Here is a 17,183-nt window from a genome sequence, read left to right on the forward strand (position 1 = left end):
TTTAACAAAAAGATACTAGCAGGGAAAGAAGGTGCCAACATTTGAAAAGTAAATTTTAAAAGTATGATGGTAACAAACACAAAAAAAACCCTATCACTTTTGACAGTTAACTACTTAAAACTTAGTATCTCAAAATTATGACTTAAGGTTGTTCTGTGGTATTCCTTCAAAAAAAAAAAAAAAATTTTTTTTCAAGACAAACCCAAACTGGAGAGTATTCTATCAGATATTTAACCAGTACTCCTCTGCACTGAAGATTATGAAAAGCAACAGAAAATGGAAATTGTCACAAACCAGAAGACTGGGGAGACAAGACAATTAAATACAATGTGTTAAATTATTACTGAGATCTGGAAACAGAAAATGACAATGAAAAGAAATTGTTGGGCTGGAGGTTAGCTCAGTGGTAAAGCATTGCCTAATACTAGTGAAGCCCTGGGTTCAATCCCCAGTACTCCAAAAACTAAAAGCCTGGTGAAATCTGAATAAAGTCTAGAGTTTAAGTAGTAACTCCAATGTACTACGATACTGTAAGATGTTAATAAGGTCAATTGGTTAAGCATACTGGAACTGTTAATATCTTTGCAACTTTTTTGTGTGAAACTGAAGATTCTAAAATAAAATTATATTCTTAAAAATTCAGGCAAGGTATTTATACAATACAGTACTCGGAAAAAAAAAGGGAACCTACTGATAAATGCAATATGAATATCAAAAACATGCCAAGTTAAAGACTTTTACCAAAAGAATGCATACAAATTTATTCTATTTGCATGTAAGTTCTGGAACAAACAAGACTCATCTTTTAATTTAAAAAAATGAGAATCATGGTTGATTCTGTGGGAATCAACAGTTTGACCAGACAAAAGAGAGCTATTTGGGCCCATAGCACTGTCCTGCACTTTGATAGAAGTTTGGGTTATTACACAACAATAATTTTTAAAGACTCAAATAGTTAAAGATTTGTGGATTTTACTGTCAGCCAATTTACTCTCCCCAAATTTTAAAATTACTAATAGTATGGAACCCTATCTAATGATATGTACACGCTAAAGTTGGAGGAGTGAAGTGCTCTGATGTCTCTAACATACTCTGAAATTCACGCAACAATTAGACAATAAGGCAAAAATAGCAAATGTTAATTACAGTGGAGGTACCACTCATTAAATTGTATTTGAAATCCTATACAATAATACTTTGGGGGAGAAAAACACTGATTATTATTTGATCTGATTTATCTTACTCCTATAGTCATCCTTCCTACTTAATGTAAACTCCCCGGGGCTGTCTTCAGGATCAGTATTTGCACGATCTCTTATGTGTAAAAGAAATTAAAGGATCATTGGATCATTAGGGCCTCGCCAAACAACCATTAGTCACATTTCTATCAGGTTAGTCCACATCAATCTATCCTGGGCACACAATAAGGGAGAGGGTTCCCTGAAGAGTCAGTTTCTCAACCGAAGCTGGACACAGAAAAATAACATATTCAACCAAGATGCCACCACAAAATCCAGTCAAATCTGCTGAAACATCACTGGACTGTGAATTGTATCCTTAACCATTTCGGTTTCCTAGCCAGTGGTTTAGTCTAAATAATACAAGTTAAGGACATATATACTATGCAAGGTTTGAAACACGTCACTACTATTAACTGCTGGCAGTCAAGATAATACCGGATAAGCCAACCCAGTCTACCATTTTTTTCCCTTCTTTTTGCCCAGGAATCGCGGCGCGAACTGGAATACGAAGCCATGGTGACTAATCCTCAGGCTCCGGGAGGTGACCAGGGTGAGTGAAAGCAACTTGGCCCAATCAGAAACCCCGCAGAGGCAGAGAGGCAGCCCCGAGGCTTCCAGAAGGGGCCAAAGGCCTCCCGGCTCGCTACTTGACACCGGGGCTTCCCCGCCGCCGGGCCCCGAGTGGGGTCAACTTTCCTCCACCAGAGGGGGACAGCGCTTCCCTCACCCCCCAGAACCGGCCTCTTCCGCAGCTGTCACAAGAGGCCGGCGCGGGGCCCGCCCGCCCGGCTCCATTCATAACCCAGGGCCCGGCCACTGCAGCCGATCGCGCCGCCCACTCCGGCTCCGGAACCCGAGGCGGCCGTGCGGAGCGGGCAAGGGCCGCGGATGCCGGACCACAGCCCGAGGGGCTGTGGCGGGGCCCCCTCCCCGGAAACAGCAATGCACCACGGGAGTGGGGTGGGGGCCGCACGCTGCCAGAAGTGGACCGCGACCCCCGGCAGCGAGACCCCTGCACGCGCCCCCGCACGCACACGCCCCCTCGCCCCAACCGCTGCGGCTAGGATTCTGCGGAGCGCCCGGCAGCCGCCTCTAAGGCCCTGAGGCTCGACCCACCGCGCCAGCCCCGCCACCCGAGGCACCGAAAGCAGCCACACATGCCGCTGTCCGCCATGTTCGAAGCGGTCGGCCGCGGGGCGCTGCGGGGACTCCGAGGCGGAGCGGCCCAGCGGAGGTACCCGCTGCCCCCGTGGCCGGCCCGCGCCTGCTACTCCCGCTCTCCTCGTCCCGGTACTCACGTGAGATAACGGCCCAAAGAGTCGGGTAAAGCGTCTTCTCTTTTTCGGCGGAATTTTTAAAGAGGGATGTGGTTACCTTGAGCAGAAATACCCAAGGCGGCCTGGGCCATAGGCTGCGGGAACGACGTGGGGTGAAAAGCGCGGCACCGACACCAGCTGAGCAGCAGTGGCGGCGGCGGCCGGAGAGAAATGGAGCAGCGTGGGTAAAAAGGGAAAAACGCGGGCTGAGTGGGGAGAGGATTCGGCCTCGTCACACCGCAGAGCAGCAGAACGAGAAAGGAAAAGAGGCAGAGAAGGCAACAACAGGGTGAAAAAAGGAAACGCTTCAGCAGCGAGGAGAGCCAAAGAGTGTGGGAAGGCGGTGCCCGAGACGCCAGTATTTATAGCCAGTGGGCGGGGTCTGGTGACGTCACAGCCGGCCAGGCAGCCGCGCGAGCGGGGCGGGACCCGGCTGTAGGCTGGGGAAACTCTAGGGGCGGAAGAGGAAGAAGGCCAACGCTGGGCTGGGGTGAGAGGGGAGGGGCGACTCGGCAGTGCAGGTGCAAACCCGCGGGCCTCTTCCCGCCCTCCCACCGGTCGCAGCTTTAGGCCCGCGGAGGGCCCACCGTAGGGACGTGGATGGGAGAGTGGCCTGGCGTCTGGGCCTGATCGCGGCAGGTCCCCCACGCCCCCGCCCCGCAGCGCCTGCGCTCACGCTCAGGGCAGGCTCCGGTGCTTTGTGAGCTGAGCAACTCTACACACTAGCCCCAGTCCTGGGTACTGTCTTGGGCTCGGAGCAGCGCGACCCCTGCTCTGCAGGGGAGGGTTATAGGTACAATTGCAGGGTCTAACAGTGGAGCTCGCTCTGTTTTGTGGGAACTGTGGATTACACCCGGGGACCGCCCTTCCAGGGATAGGTCTAGCCCTCGGCCGGATGCAGCCTTTATGGAAGTGAGTTCCTCATGGCCAGGAATGGTCAGTCTGGTGTTTGGCTTGTGACCCCGTGAGAATGTCCTCAGTACTTGTACGTTGCAATATGGTACAGTAGGAAAAAAAAAAAAAATTTTTTTTTTCTTTAAGAAGTATGGTTTTTATGGTTTTTAAATCTGTATTTTTAAAATGGATTGGTGCAGCCAGGTGCAGTGGCACACACCTACAATCCCAGCGGCTCCAGAGGCTGAGGCAGGAGGATCCCCAGTTCAAAGCCAGCCTCAGCAATTTAGCAAGGCCCTAAGCAATTAAGCGAAACCCTGTCTCTAATAAAATACCACAGAGGACTAGGGATGTGGCTTAGTGGCTAAGTGCCCCTGGGTTCAATCCCTGTACTAAAAAATAATAAAATGCATTGGTGCAATCGGACCCATCCTTATTAATGCAGAAACAGAATGGATTGTACTATTGTTACAAATGCACATGACTGATACCCCACGTCGTCATATTGTGGCCATTTTAATTTTCCTACTCTATAACAAACTTTACCATCAGGTCCAGGATGATGTACATACCTTTCCATTATTCTCGTCTTCTTTTTTTTTTTTTTAAAGGTATCTTAGTGCTGATGTTGTGCAACTCAGATTTAACAGCCCAAAGAAAATAGGTATTGATCTACTCCAACAAAGTTAAAATCTTTGAATCTTTGAGCCGGTCGCGATGGCATAGTCCTATAATCCCAGCTACTCGGGAAGCTAAGGCAGGAGGATCACAAGTTCAAAGCCAACCCCAACAATTTAGCTAGATCCTGTCTCAAAATAAAAAGGGTTGGGATGTAGCCCAGTGATAAGATTGCCCCTGGGTTCAATCCCCAGTACTGTAAAATTAGAATCTTTGAGATTAAAACCCTGACTTTTCCTCCTTTCATTCTAACCCACGTTTCTTTTCAATTGTGAGCAGCGCTGTTATTGATTAAAAAATCATCAAAGGAGAAAAGAAGAGAAAAAGGCAAAATATCTTGTAATAATGAAATGTAGTCTCTGGTATAGAAACATTAGGTAGAAATCAGCAGTTGTGAACTCTTCCTGATTTTGTTTTTCCATATTTTGCTCTGATATATCTTGGCTTTCTATAACATGTCTTCAAATATATTTGTTCAATTCAGTACACAGCAACTTCACCAGATACCCCCACACCCCCACGCCCCACACCCCCACCCCCGGGGAGGAAGGAAAGCTAGAAATGAATACACCACTTGACATCTTACAGTCTAGTAGGAGAAATAAGACAACTCTACAAATTTGTTGACAGGTAAACAGGTTTTAAAATGCTACGAGGAACCTAGTAGAAGGAGGAAATAATTGCAGCTAAGAGAAAGTCTGCCAGGAAAAGGTACAGAGTGATTTTGTGCTTCTACATTCCAGGGAAGGGAAACAGGTGTTTTGAAAGCTGATGTTCCAGCAAGGGAAACATGAGAGACTGCACAAAAATAGGTGGGTTTACAGAATTATGAGTGGGCTTTTCCCTTCTGTCTGAGGGGCAGGGTTTCAAAAGAGATTGAAAAGGTAGATTAGGGTTAGATCAAGAAGGAATTGGAATTTGGACTTTATTCTGGAACCATTTAAACAGGGACATGATATCCTCAAAGATATGTTTTTAAGAGATTACTCTGGCATGGGTGGTTGGGGTTGAAAAGAGGTAGATGATTTGGCAGTTACAATAAGGCAGACTCAGCATTTTTTAAAAAGTACTAAGGGATTCAGAATGGAAAAGGCAAGCAGAGGGAATTAAATGAGACTGTTTTGAGCTTAAGGAGTTTGAGCTATTGATGAAATCTAGGCAAGGTCCTCTGGAATTGGGGAGATCTGGAGTTCTTTGGGTTGAGTTTGGGAATTAAGGAATTGTTGAGGTGAACAGGAAAAGGAATAAAAGCATAGAACCTAGAGAAATGCCAGGGAGAAGAGACACTGGCAGAGAAGATCAAGAGCACTGGCCGAAGAAGTAGAAAGAAGTATATTACAATGTCAAGCCAGTCAGGGAGTGGGTGTTTGAGGATGGAATGTGTGTTCAGGATTGTCATCTCTCTAAGACAAAGGTGGGTTCTGATTTTGGCAAATGGCGAATCATTGGTAAACCCTAAACTCATGTTAAGAAATTTGGATTTTTATCTCACAAGCATTGGGAAAGGTTGCAATCATTCTAGTGATTTGCATTTTAGAAAAGGAGATTATGGAGGTGGGAAGAGAAAGTGTCAGCAGGGAGAACATTCGAGAAGCAATTGTAGTCATTTATGGTGAATGGTAAGGGCCTGAGAAGTTATTTGTGACCTTTAACTGAACAATTTCAGTGGAGTGGGAGGAACAAGGTTGTAGAGGTTCAAGGGAGGAGTGGCTGAAGTTAATTTATGAATAATGACCTCTCCTCACGACTACTGAACTGGGCCTAACCTTGTTTACACCATGAAACAATTCCTCAATTTTTATTGTTAAAACTACGTGCTCTGGGGCTGGGGATATAGCTCAGTTGGTAGAATGCTTGCCTTGCGAGCACAGGGTCCTGGGTTCAATCCCCAGCACCGGAAAGAAAAAAAAAAAAAAAAAAACAACTATGTGCTCTGGTAATGAGTGTATTGAAATTTAAAGAATGACACTAGCTTTCAATGAACACAACAGAACCTTGAAAGCTGTGCTACATCCGAGTAGACAGAATGATAGGTTCCTAATGAGAACAGCATATTTAACTATGAGGCTTGGGGTTTTGGTCATTTTGCCAAATCAGGTTCCTCACACAGAAATACACAGTAGTGCCAGCAAAAATATTATCATTAAATAATCCTAAGGTCCAGGATAGAATAACGTTCACACTTAGATCACCCTGGTCCATTGATTCAAACCTGTTGGCAGGTTCAATTATTGATAGAGGCAAGTCACTGAAAATAATAACAACTTATGAAAGAAATATCATGTAGTCACATATGTGAATGTGACAAATGAAGAGTAATGAAGTCACAGTTTAAATGAATGCTGTGGTTTGGATGTATTCCCTGAAAAGCGTGTGTTGGAAACTTAATGCCCAGTGCAAGGGTGTTAGGAGATGGGGCCCAAGGAGGGGAGTGAAGGGATCAATGCTATGACCAGTGGGAGTGCGCTCAGTGCCCTCCATTCTCTCTCCCTCCTGTCCTTTCTTTCTCACCTGTACTTTGCCCTTCCACCATGGGATAACACAGCAAGAATGTCCTCACCAGTCTTGGACTTTCCAGACTCCAGAACAGCCAATAAGTTCCTGTTTGTTATAAATTTTCCAGTCTGTTATAGTAACACAAAATGAACTCAGACAATGGAAATCTTTAAAGAGAGCTTAATTTAAAAAAAAAAAAAAAAAAAAAGTTTTTTGGGTAAGGTAAATTCCTAGAGTATTTCTTATTATGTAGAAATCCAAAATATATAGGTTTATAGTAGTTAAAGCATTCACACTTAAAACATGAGGGCTGGGAATGTAGCCCAGTGGTGGAGCACTTAACCTATATAAGCTCCTGCATTTGATCCCCAGCTCTGATAAACTAAATATTTCAGATCCCTACCACATCTTTTTGTGCACCGATAGCCTCTCTAAAAAGCTGGCTCACTTATCAAGAATCTGATAATATGGTACTTATGGCCTAATAAAAGTGGGGAATATGTTTCCAAATTATTTTGCCAAATGCAACATTCAGATTATGTACTATTCTCTCTGAAATAACTATAAGAAGTATAACAGATACTCCTTTATTTGGTGATTATCTGTTGTAAAAAAAAAAAAAAAAACTCCTTTAGAGTCTTAATTTCTTTATTGGAATTACTTGGTTTTCACTTCAGGTAAGAAATCATCTAATTTAATTTTATTGTGTAATTTTTTTCCACAAAATATAGGGCCAGTTCAAAAGAATAATATGGCATTCCAGTTTAGAAGTGCCCTTCATCCTAGCACTGGCCTGTATCCTCGCCCATATTTTTGTTTATAGAATAATTTAGCCTATAGAATGGTATGCATGGCAAGCAAAGGGAGATAGAGACCAGATTCAAATCCAAGTATAAAGAGGGAAAACTGTTCTATTTTCATTTCAGTAGCTGTGTATGTCATTAAATGTGGGTCAGCTTTTTAACTTTACTGAGTACTTGAACAATTTCTGTGATAAGCAAGTTATAAGCAATACACTGACGTCTTTCATTACTTTGAGAAACAACAAATTACTCATTGTTAATGTAAGAAGACTGATTTAGAAACCTACGTAAGAGGCCAAAGCAATCCTGTATTTCAAATTAAATGTAATTCACATGACTAGAATCAATGAATGACCTGTAAGTTTTTTCTCTTATCTTCCTATGTTCCTTGGAAGTTAGGGAAATCCTTGGGAAATTGATTTGTACTGTACTTCCAAACATTATCTGATAACACAAGTATATAGTTTGTTTAGGAGAACATGATGAGTTTGTATCTCACTATCTCAAACAACCTGTCAGATAACCTAAAAGTTGGGGGTGAAACCTTAGAAAATAGAAGCTCTGAAATCTAATCTTGTCTGGTTTATAGTGTGGTTTGTTCTGTATTCTTTAATAAATAACCTTGGGGGCAAGAATGGAGGAAGGAAGGACTGTATAGAGGGAAAAGAGGGGTGGGAGGGGTGGGGGGAAGGGAAAAATAACCGAATGAGTCAAACAACATTACCCTATATAAATTTATGATTACACAAATGGTATGCCTTTACTCCATGTACAAATAGAGAAGCAACATGTATCCCATTTGTTTACAGTAAAAAAAAAAAATAAATGACCTAACTTGAATGCTGTCACATGGGCTAATTCTACTTCCTAAATGATTATTAATGGTAACTGCAGACTACATTTTACTTAATGAAACTTTTTAAGTGACATTTAATTTGAAGTTTTGCAACATTTAGATAAACATTTCTATCAATCTAAATTTGCTTTATGTTATTTTAACTGGAAAGAGAAAAGCTTATGGAATAAGGACTATAAAATGTTAGTTCTTTATCAAAATAGGGAGGTGAAACATAAATTACTTGTTTTTACAAGAATAATCCTTTTTGTGTCTTGAGTTAAAAAGATCATTCAACCACCTACAATATAATAGCAATTGAAAGATGTTCAATCAGGGCTCAGCAGATAACTCACTGGTAAAGCTTTAGCCAATTCCCAGGACAGACAAAAAAATTCTTAGCTCTAAGTGACTTGCCTCCTTTTATTCTAGTCCTTTTTTTTTTTTTAATGTATTTCCTTATTCTTTGGAGAAATTCTTCCCCAGTCATATCCTGTGTTCTGTTGAGAGCTACCGTCTTCTTAATCCCAGCCTCCCCAATCGCAGGAATTGGCATGAATTGGCACTTGGGTTGACAGTTTCTCATCCAGCCTTGGGGGTCAACAATGATGAACACATGCTTGATTCAGACCATTCTTTGCCCTAGGATTTCCCTACAGGTTGTTGTAGGAGTGGGGCATAGTGGCACATACCTGTAATCTCAGCTATTGGGGAGGCTGAAGCAGGAGGATTGCAAGTTTGAGGCCAGCCTAGACAATTTAGTGAGATCCTCTCTCAAAAGGACTGGGCATGTAGCTCAGTGATTGAGTGCTTGCCTCACATGTGTGAGGCTCTGAGTTCTGTCCCCAAAGCCACCAAAAAAAAAAAAAAAAGGTTCAGGAAAGAAGTCTTAGGGAATCATTTCTTCTGTGACTGAAGTAATAACAGTGTGAGCCAGACCTTCCAGTAACCAGGGTCCTAGAAGAAACCTATGTGAGACAATAAAGCTAACAGTTATGATGATTCCAGTTGAAAGATTCGTCTCGTTCTTCAGGTATACCAACATAGGAATTCCTCCTTCTGATCAAAGGTAGTTTCAGCTAGCTTTCTGTCACTTACAACCAAGAATTCAGCCCTACACAAGGAAAAACAAAAAGATCTTCATTTAGGCTCAGAAAATCAGTTGCACAAGTACATGAGAGGCCCAATTGTTTACTATTTAAATAGTGCCTAGAGATGTTTACCACAAGCTTGCCATGAACTAACAAAGGCAAGGCTGAGAGGGAGAGAGAAAACTTGAATACAATTTTGATTGCAGTAGTAAAAGTATAGATTGGAAGTATAGATTGGTTTGCCATGTTGGATCAGATCCCAATTGTAGCTTCTGTTTTGGGTGAAAAGTTTTGTTGTAAAGTTCTAAATAGCACATGGTACAGGAGAATAAAAAGTATAGTTTGGAGGATAGTGAGAAAGATGAGGAGGTCTAGAAAACAATGTATTATTAAGAATAATAAAAAAATAGCTGAGCACAGTGGTGCACACCTGTGATCCCAGTGGCTCAGGAGGCTGAGGCAGGAGGATCACAAGTTCAAAAACAGCCTCAGCAGCAAGGCCCTAAGAAACTTAGTGAGACGCTGTCTCTAAAAATAATATAAAAAAGGTCTGGGGATATGGCTCAGTAGTTGATACCCCTGGGTTCAATCCCTGGTACCAAAAAAAAAAAAAAAAGAATAAAAGTATGATAAAAATAATAGAAATTGTAGGAAAGACACAGAAGGAAAATGGAAAAATGTAAACATGAAAGCTGCCATCTTTAAACAAAAAAAAAGGAACAGGCACTATGCTAAATTGCCTTTAAGTTACTTAATCCATAAATAAGCTTGTCAAGTAGGTCTTATGCCCATTTCACAAATGAGAAAACAGAAGTTACATAACTGGCTCAAGATCACTTGGTTAAACTGAGAAGGTCTGGATTCATATCCAAGTTGTCTAATGTGCAGGGCCAAGCTTTAAGACCCTCCACTTTATTACCTCTTTGGATAACTTTTATCTGCAGAATATGTCAAGCTCTGGCAGGTAAATGTGAGAAATTACAGGATCAGTCAGACAGAGGTAAGACCCAGGGGGTTTCCTTGTTCAGACAGGCGATCTCTCTCTCCTTGAGTTTCCACCAGGCTTGGTTTGTGTCTTTCAATGACCCCTTTAATGTCTTGTCTGATGTAATAATTATTATCTGAACTTTGCGAACAGTTTATTAAGCTTAAGGGAAAGTCTATTGGGGTTTTTTTTTAATCTCATAGAATATCCACTCAATACAGTGCCTTGCACCTAACCCTGACAACTTTCTAACAGTGAAGTGACTGGCAATGCATGGCACATCTCATGCAGCAAAAAGCTATCTTGTCAGTGGACTTGTTCAGAGATACAGAGGGAAAGTTTGCATTGGGAGCATGTTGGACCAGAGGGACCTCTTAGATACTTTCCTTAACCAAGATGTAGAGGCAAACATACTCATTGCTATTCATTATATATTTTTTAAAAAGAATTTAACATTATTTTAACTTTAAATATGATTGCACATTAAAATATAAAGAAGTTGTGTATCTTTATAATTCTTTGCTTAGCCATACTAAAATTAGGACGCTTTTAATCTGTGATTGGCCATTTTATTGATTCCTCTTCTGGGGAAATCAATAGCTTACTTTAGAAAAAAAAAAAAAATGCCTGCGTCTAATTTGAGAGGAATGAATTGTATTTTTTTTTTTTTTTTTTTTTTTATAAATTTTAAACTTTAGTCATGAAAATGGGACTGAACCGTCAAGCAAAAACTGGGCTGTGTCCTGGCTGGAAGTGTTGCTCAGTGGTAGAGCTCTTGCTCAGCATGCACACGCCCTGAATTCGTTCCCACACCCTGACTCCAAAGAAACTCAGGTGTTTCATGTTTATTTTTGTTCCTAATTACTAAGAATTTTCTTTGCTATTCAAAGAAAGTGAATGAATAGAAAATGAGGGACACTGTAATAGTATAACATCAAGAATGCTTAAGAAAAAAAGCAACAGTCTCAGTCATTGTTCTTTGTACATAAAAACAATGGGGCTTAACAGTATATGGGTTCCTAAATCAAATTTCCAGCTGCCAGCAGCCGCCCTTGAGTGGGAGATGATTTAACGCAGGAGGGTCTGTGTGGCAGCATGCCTCCTACTTCCCTGGGCACTGCAATCCATGGGTGACAGGTTATAGGACTGTTGAGTGCTAGGCCCCAAATCTGGTTGCTAACAACACAGTAAAATAATGAACTAAATCTTTTAATTGTTAAGGAACAATAGTTAGAAGAGCAGCATTGATATTCTTCCAAATACTGTGAGCAGGCATTACTTAAAGTCTCCCCTTTGTTACTGGGTCCTCCACTCTGGTTGCATAGACCCTGGGGAGCCTGGCTATGTTGGGGCAAAACCCTGGTGATCAGAAAGCCTGAGAGCAAACCAGATGTACAGGGGAGATTGTGGCACAACATATTCTACAGACAAGTCCTTTTCATAGGGAGAGAAGCTCTTGGGAAACCTTCGTAGTGTTCTGTCACTGTTGCTACTTTAGGAAACTGCCAGACCTATTTATTTGAAGTTCATCCATAGTCTTAACTCTAAACTTCCAGAATACCAAATGTATAGATGAAGAAAGCAGGAAGGTACTAGAATAAGTGGTGAAGCTCCCAGAATTAGTAAAATCAACAATTAAAAATAAAACCAGAATTTCCACTTTATCACTGTAGCCCAGAACATGGGAGAATGTTTGTTTTCCTAGGTGCATTCTAAATTATACCCTTAAAGAATTTTCTGAACTATTTCATAAGAGTTTTTAGTTGATTGATGTGCTCAAAAATATTTTTTAGAAAACATGAAATTTAGGAATGCTTGTTTAGCAAAATGGCTATCAGGACCTGGTATATTGAGTATAAGATTTCTAAAGATATATTTGAAGTCATGTGACAAAAGCCTATGATTTCCTCACAATTTCACATTTTAATTGGAGATTTTTCAAATTGTGAATTTCTTTTGCCTGCCATACTTCCACTCAGCGTTAACATCAGTATGAAAGTATTCCACTGTCAAAATTATAATCATTGGATAAACCTTTTAAACTACCCCATCTTGTCTTCTGGCACACTTCTGTTTGTTTATTAAGAATCAGTCCAGACCCTTATAATCCCAGTGGCTCAGGAGGCAGAGACAGGAGGATTGAAAGTTCAAGGCCAATCTCAGCAACTTAGGGAGGCCCTAAACAACTTAATGAGATCCTGTCTCAATATAAAAAATAAAGATGACTGATTTGTAGCTTAGTGGTAAGTCCCCAGTTCAAAAAAAAAAGAAGAAGAAAAGAAAGAAAGAATCAATGCAAGCATAAATCTCTGGAAATTTCATTTATTTTCCCTCTAGGCAAAATTGCTTTTTGCCCTCCTTTGTGCTTCAACTGTATCTGTGTCTAGCTTAATGGATTCAATATTTCTTTTAAAAATTTTGGTACTAGGGTTTGAAGCCAGGGGTTCTTTACCACTGGTCCACATCCCCTGTTTCCAAGGCTGTCCTTGAACTTGGAATCCTCCTGCCTCAGCCTTCTAAGTTGCTAGGATTGCAAGCATGTGCCATGCCCAACCTGGAATCAATATTTATTGACTTAACCAATAACTATGTAACTAGGTGAACTAGTTACAAAAATAAACAGGCTAGGCACAGTGGTGCCTGTCTATAATCTCAGCTACTCAGGAGATTGAGGCAGGAGAATCCCAAATTCAGGGCCAGCCTGTGCAATTTATTGAGACCCTGCCTCAAAAGAAAAAGTAAAAAGGGCTGGGGATGTAACTCAGTGGAAGAACGCCCTACATTGTTTAAAAAAAAAAAAAAAAAAAAAAGTAAAAGAAGAAATGGGTAACTAAGAATCTGTTAGATACTGCAGCAGCTTTTTAAATGGCCCCCAGTGATCCTGTCTTTTGGTATTCACAACCTTTTCCTTAAATGCAGACTGGACTCATTGGTTTCTAATGAATAACATTTAGATAAGGTGATAGGATGTCATCTTCTGAGGTTAAGTTATGAAAAGGCTACACGCTTTGTTATGAGTACCTTCTTTTCCTCCCTTTCTCTCTTTTTAAGGAGAGTCGGCTACCATGTAGTGAGTACCTTCTGGAGTGGCCTACATGGCAAGGTAGTGGTGTCTCCAGCCAATAGCCAACAAGGAGGATCTGCTTCCAAGTTCATTCACATGGCCTCTGTAAAATATAATTGTTATTCCACATGGCCAGATGCAAAGCCTTGTTAGCTCTAAGAGCTTAATGAATCTGGGTCCCACAGTATACTCTTAACTATCCACTCTTTTCAGCTAAATGAGCCTTCTTCTTTCAGCTTTTCTGCCCATATTCTTGATATAGCTCACTAATCAATCAGGACCAACATTTTGAAAATTTTGCTGGCTTTTTTCTTCCTACCTCCCATATGAAAAATAAGTTCTGTTTACTTTTATTTTGAAATTATCTTTTTTCTTCTCCCTCATCCAAGCCTGTACCATATCATGTCTGGATAGTTGCAAATGTGAAGAGTCCAATTTTTCCTGTCCTAATCCATTTTGCATAGATATTTCTCAAGCTAATCTTCTTTAAATGCTATTTTCATCTGTCCCTTCACTGGTAAGAAACCATAATGATCCCCTGTTTCTTATAAATCATGTCTTGACTCCTCTGCTGGCTCAGAAGTCTCTCCAAAGCCCAGCTCCACCCTTGGGAGCCAGTGTTCTAATCCCTAATACAAACCTTTTGCCTGTCTGGTTTGCTCATGGGCACTTGAGTTATTCATGCTAGTGTCTGCTTCTGGGACTCTGTATTGTTTTATTTTCAACCTAAATTCTATCATCCAATTATCCCAACTCAAATCCAACATCTTCTATAAATGCCAGGAGACTTGCTTGTCTGTTGCTCACCTGAACATCATAGGTCATTCTGGACCTATGTGGTCCTTACAAGGATCACTATTCCCTATTCCCCCATTCCCATTCTATGGAAGCACCTCCATTCATCCAGCTTATCCTGTACACTGGTCCGAGACCTCTCTTTGTCTGCCAACACTCATTCCTCCCCCGCTTCCTTCCTTCTTACACCTGCCTTGCCCTTAGGAACCCCCATTTCATGCAGAGAGAACCATCGTCCAACATCCCCAACGCACCTCCCATTCCTTGCCATAACTGAAACTTGGCTGTCTTACAAGAACATAGCTTCCCCTGCCACCGCCTTGAGTCAAGGGTGTTTGCTTTATCACTTCTCCTATTTGCAGGATTGGCCTTGTCTCAGCTCCACAGTGCTACTGCGAGACCACTGCTCTGAAAAAAATAAGAGATTAAGCCAGCTGGTGGGTATCCTACGCCCTCCATCCGTCTGTGCCTGTATCATCTGACACCTTCCGGTCTCTCCCATGAGGATTACCCCACAAAAAAGGAACCTGATTATAATCTTCCTCTCCCAAATTAAAGTCCCTCAATTACAACTTTAAAACAATAACTCTTATTATCTTTTCTCCTTAAAAAGGTGCTATAAAACAAGGCGCTGTGGCACACTCAAGTAATCCCAGGCTTAGGAGGCTGAGGCAGAAGGATTGCAAGTTCAAGGCCAGCTTCAGAAACTTAGTGGGGCCCTAAGCAATTTAGCAAGACCTTGTCTCAAAATAAAATAAAAAGGACTCGGGATGTAGCTCAGTGGTAAAGTGCCCCGGGTTAAATCCCCAATACTGCAAACAAAAGTGCTATAATAAAATTCTTCTATAGTCCTATCTATATCCCCGCCCCATTTCCAGTAATGACAACCATTCAGAGCTTGGTACATATTCTTCCTAAACTGCAGTCTTGAATCGTCCTCTGAAATCAGTTGTCTTTGTAGGCTACCTTTGGAGTACCTTACCTTCCTAGAGGTCTAAGCCCCAACATTCCTCCCTTTGACTACAGCCTTCCTACAGCAAACCCTGTGAAAATTCCAGTGGTGCTACTTTGCAGAAATAGAAAAACCCATCCCCAAATTCACAGGAAATCTCAAAAGACTCTGGGTAGCCAAAACAACCTTGAATAAGCACAAAGTTGGAGAACTTACACTACCTGATTTTTAATCACAAATATAGCAGTGAAAACAGAATGGTACCAGTGTAAGGGCATACAGACCAATGGAATAGAATAGAGAGTCCAGAAATAAACCCTTACATGTATGGTCAATTGATTTTTCACCCAGTGGGGAAAGGACAGTCTTTTTAATAAATAATACTGGGGAAGCTAGATATCCACATGCAAAAAAAAAAAATGACCTTGGACCCTCATCTTTCACTATATATAAAAATAAACTACAAATGAATCAAAAACTTAAATACAGACCTGAAACTATAAAAACTCTTAGAAGAAAACACAAGAAAATCTTTATGACATTGGAGTTGGCAACAATTTCTTACACATGACATCAAAAGCACAGGCAGCAAAAGAAAAAAAATGGACAAATTGGACTTAATAAAATTAAAAATTTTTGAACCAAAAGACACTATCAGACCAGGCATGGTGGTACATGCTTATAATCCCAGTGACTCAAGAGGATGAGACAGGAGGATAGCAAGTTTGAGGCCAGCCTGGTAAATTTAGCGAAACCTTGTTTCAAAATAAAATTATGAGCTTGATCCAGGTGTGGTGGTGCATGCCTGTAATCCCACTAATTTGGGAGGCTGAAGCAGGAGGATCACAAGCTCAAGACCAGCGTCAACAATTTAGCAAGGTCCTAAGCAACTTAAGTGAGACCCTGTCTCAATAAAATGGACTGGAATGTAGCTTAGTGGCAAAGCACTTCTGGGTTTAATCCCCAGTATAGTAATAATAATAATAATAATAATAATAATAATAATAGTAATAATAACATTTAAAAATAAAAATAAAAAGGACTTGGGGTGTAACTCAGCAGAACACTTACCTAACATGGGCTAGACCCTGGGTTCAGTCCCCAGTACCACCGAAAAACAATAACAACAACAAAACTATCAAGAACCCAGAGATTGGGAGAAAATGTATGCAAACCATATGTCTTATATCCAGAATATATAAATTTTATTTTACAACAAAAATTTCATCATGATATTTTTGTGAGCTAAAAGCTAATTAAAATGTCATTAGAAGTATACTCTGTATATGTATGTGTATGCATGTTTGTGTTTGTATATTACAAAATATATGTGTTGAAAAAGGCATGTGTAAGATGTGTTATATGTATTATAACCTTCATGAGGTTAGGGGCCATGTCTGGCATGTGTGACATTCTTTACCCACTTTATTCATATACTTACATGATCTCCGATGCCATCAGACAGCAGGTGGGCCTTCCCTCCATCTCTCTCTGCAGCTCTCTTCATCCCTATCGTGGCACAATGGAGGGAATGCTTTCAGCCTTTCTGTACCTTGGTTAATTAGGGACAACAGATGCAATCAAATTGGACTGCATGAAAGGTCTCTATAATCCTGTGTATGACCTGCCACTCCAGTGATGATTCACTATTTGATGTGTACTCTTCATAAACTACAGTCATGAATTTCCCTGTGAAATCAGTGTAAAAAAGGACTGGGGATGTGGTTCCCTTAGGATACTTAATCAATTTTTATGTTTCCATGTAATTTTATGAGAGTTTCTAAGAAATGTTCATAGATGACCCTATAATATAATTATCAATGGGCAAATCTTATGGACGTATGTGTCTATCTTCAGAGCCCAATCCAATATTTATTATATTGAATTGATTTGGGGGAGAGAGGGCAGTACTAGGAACTGAACTGAGGGCCTCTCACATACTAGGCAAGTAAGTGCTCTGCTACTGAGCTACAGCCCTAGCCCTGAACTATTTTTGATCTGGAAATTTGGGGTCTTTAACTCATAGCCAAAAT

The 17,183-nt window shown here is 41.0% G+C and overlaps 1 protein-coding gene and 1 long non-coding RNA gene across 5 annotated transcripts in view; both read right to left on the bottom strand.

The window, feature by feature from the left end:
- AZIN1 (antizyme inhibitor 1) overlaps window positions 1-2,900 on the bottom strand; it is a 29,125-nt gene extending 26,225 nt beyond the window's left edge. For 3 of the 4 annotated variants that reach the window (XM_079107364.1, XM_079107365.1, XM_079107366.1), the window contains exon 1: window positions 2,540-2,899. The gene's annotated coding sequence lies outside the window, so the exon portion shown is untranslated. Of the gene's footprint in view, window positions 1-2,539 lie in introns of all 4 variants that reach the window. The other variant, XM_079107367.1, reaches the window with a different exon arrangement.
- Window positions 2,901-8,338: 5,438 nt separating this feature from the next.
- Window positions 8,339-16,703, bottom strand: LOC306663296. The gene is made up of 3 exons (XR_013764440.1): window positions 16,592-16,703; window positions 13,418-13,506; window positions 8,339-9,377 (listed from the first exon to the last, which is right to left on the bottom strand). It is a non-coding gene; the product is annotated as an uncharacterized lncRNA (long non-coding RNA).
- Between the last annotated feature and the right edge of the window lie 480 nt (window positions 16,704-17,183).

The sequence above is a fragment of the Sciurus vulgaris genome (genome assembly GCF_902686455.1).
Source record: "Sciurus vulgaris genome assembly, chromosome: 1".
NCBI classification, from domain to species: domain Eukaryota; kingdom Metazoa; phylum Chordata; class Mammalia; order Rodentia; family Sciuridae; genus Sciurus; species Sciurus vulgaris.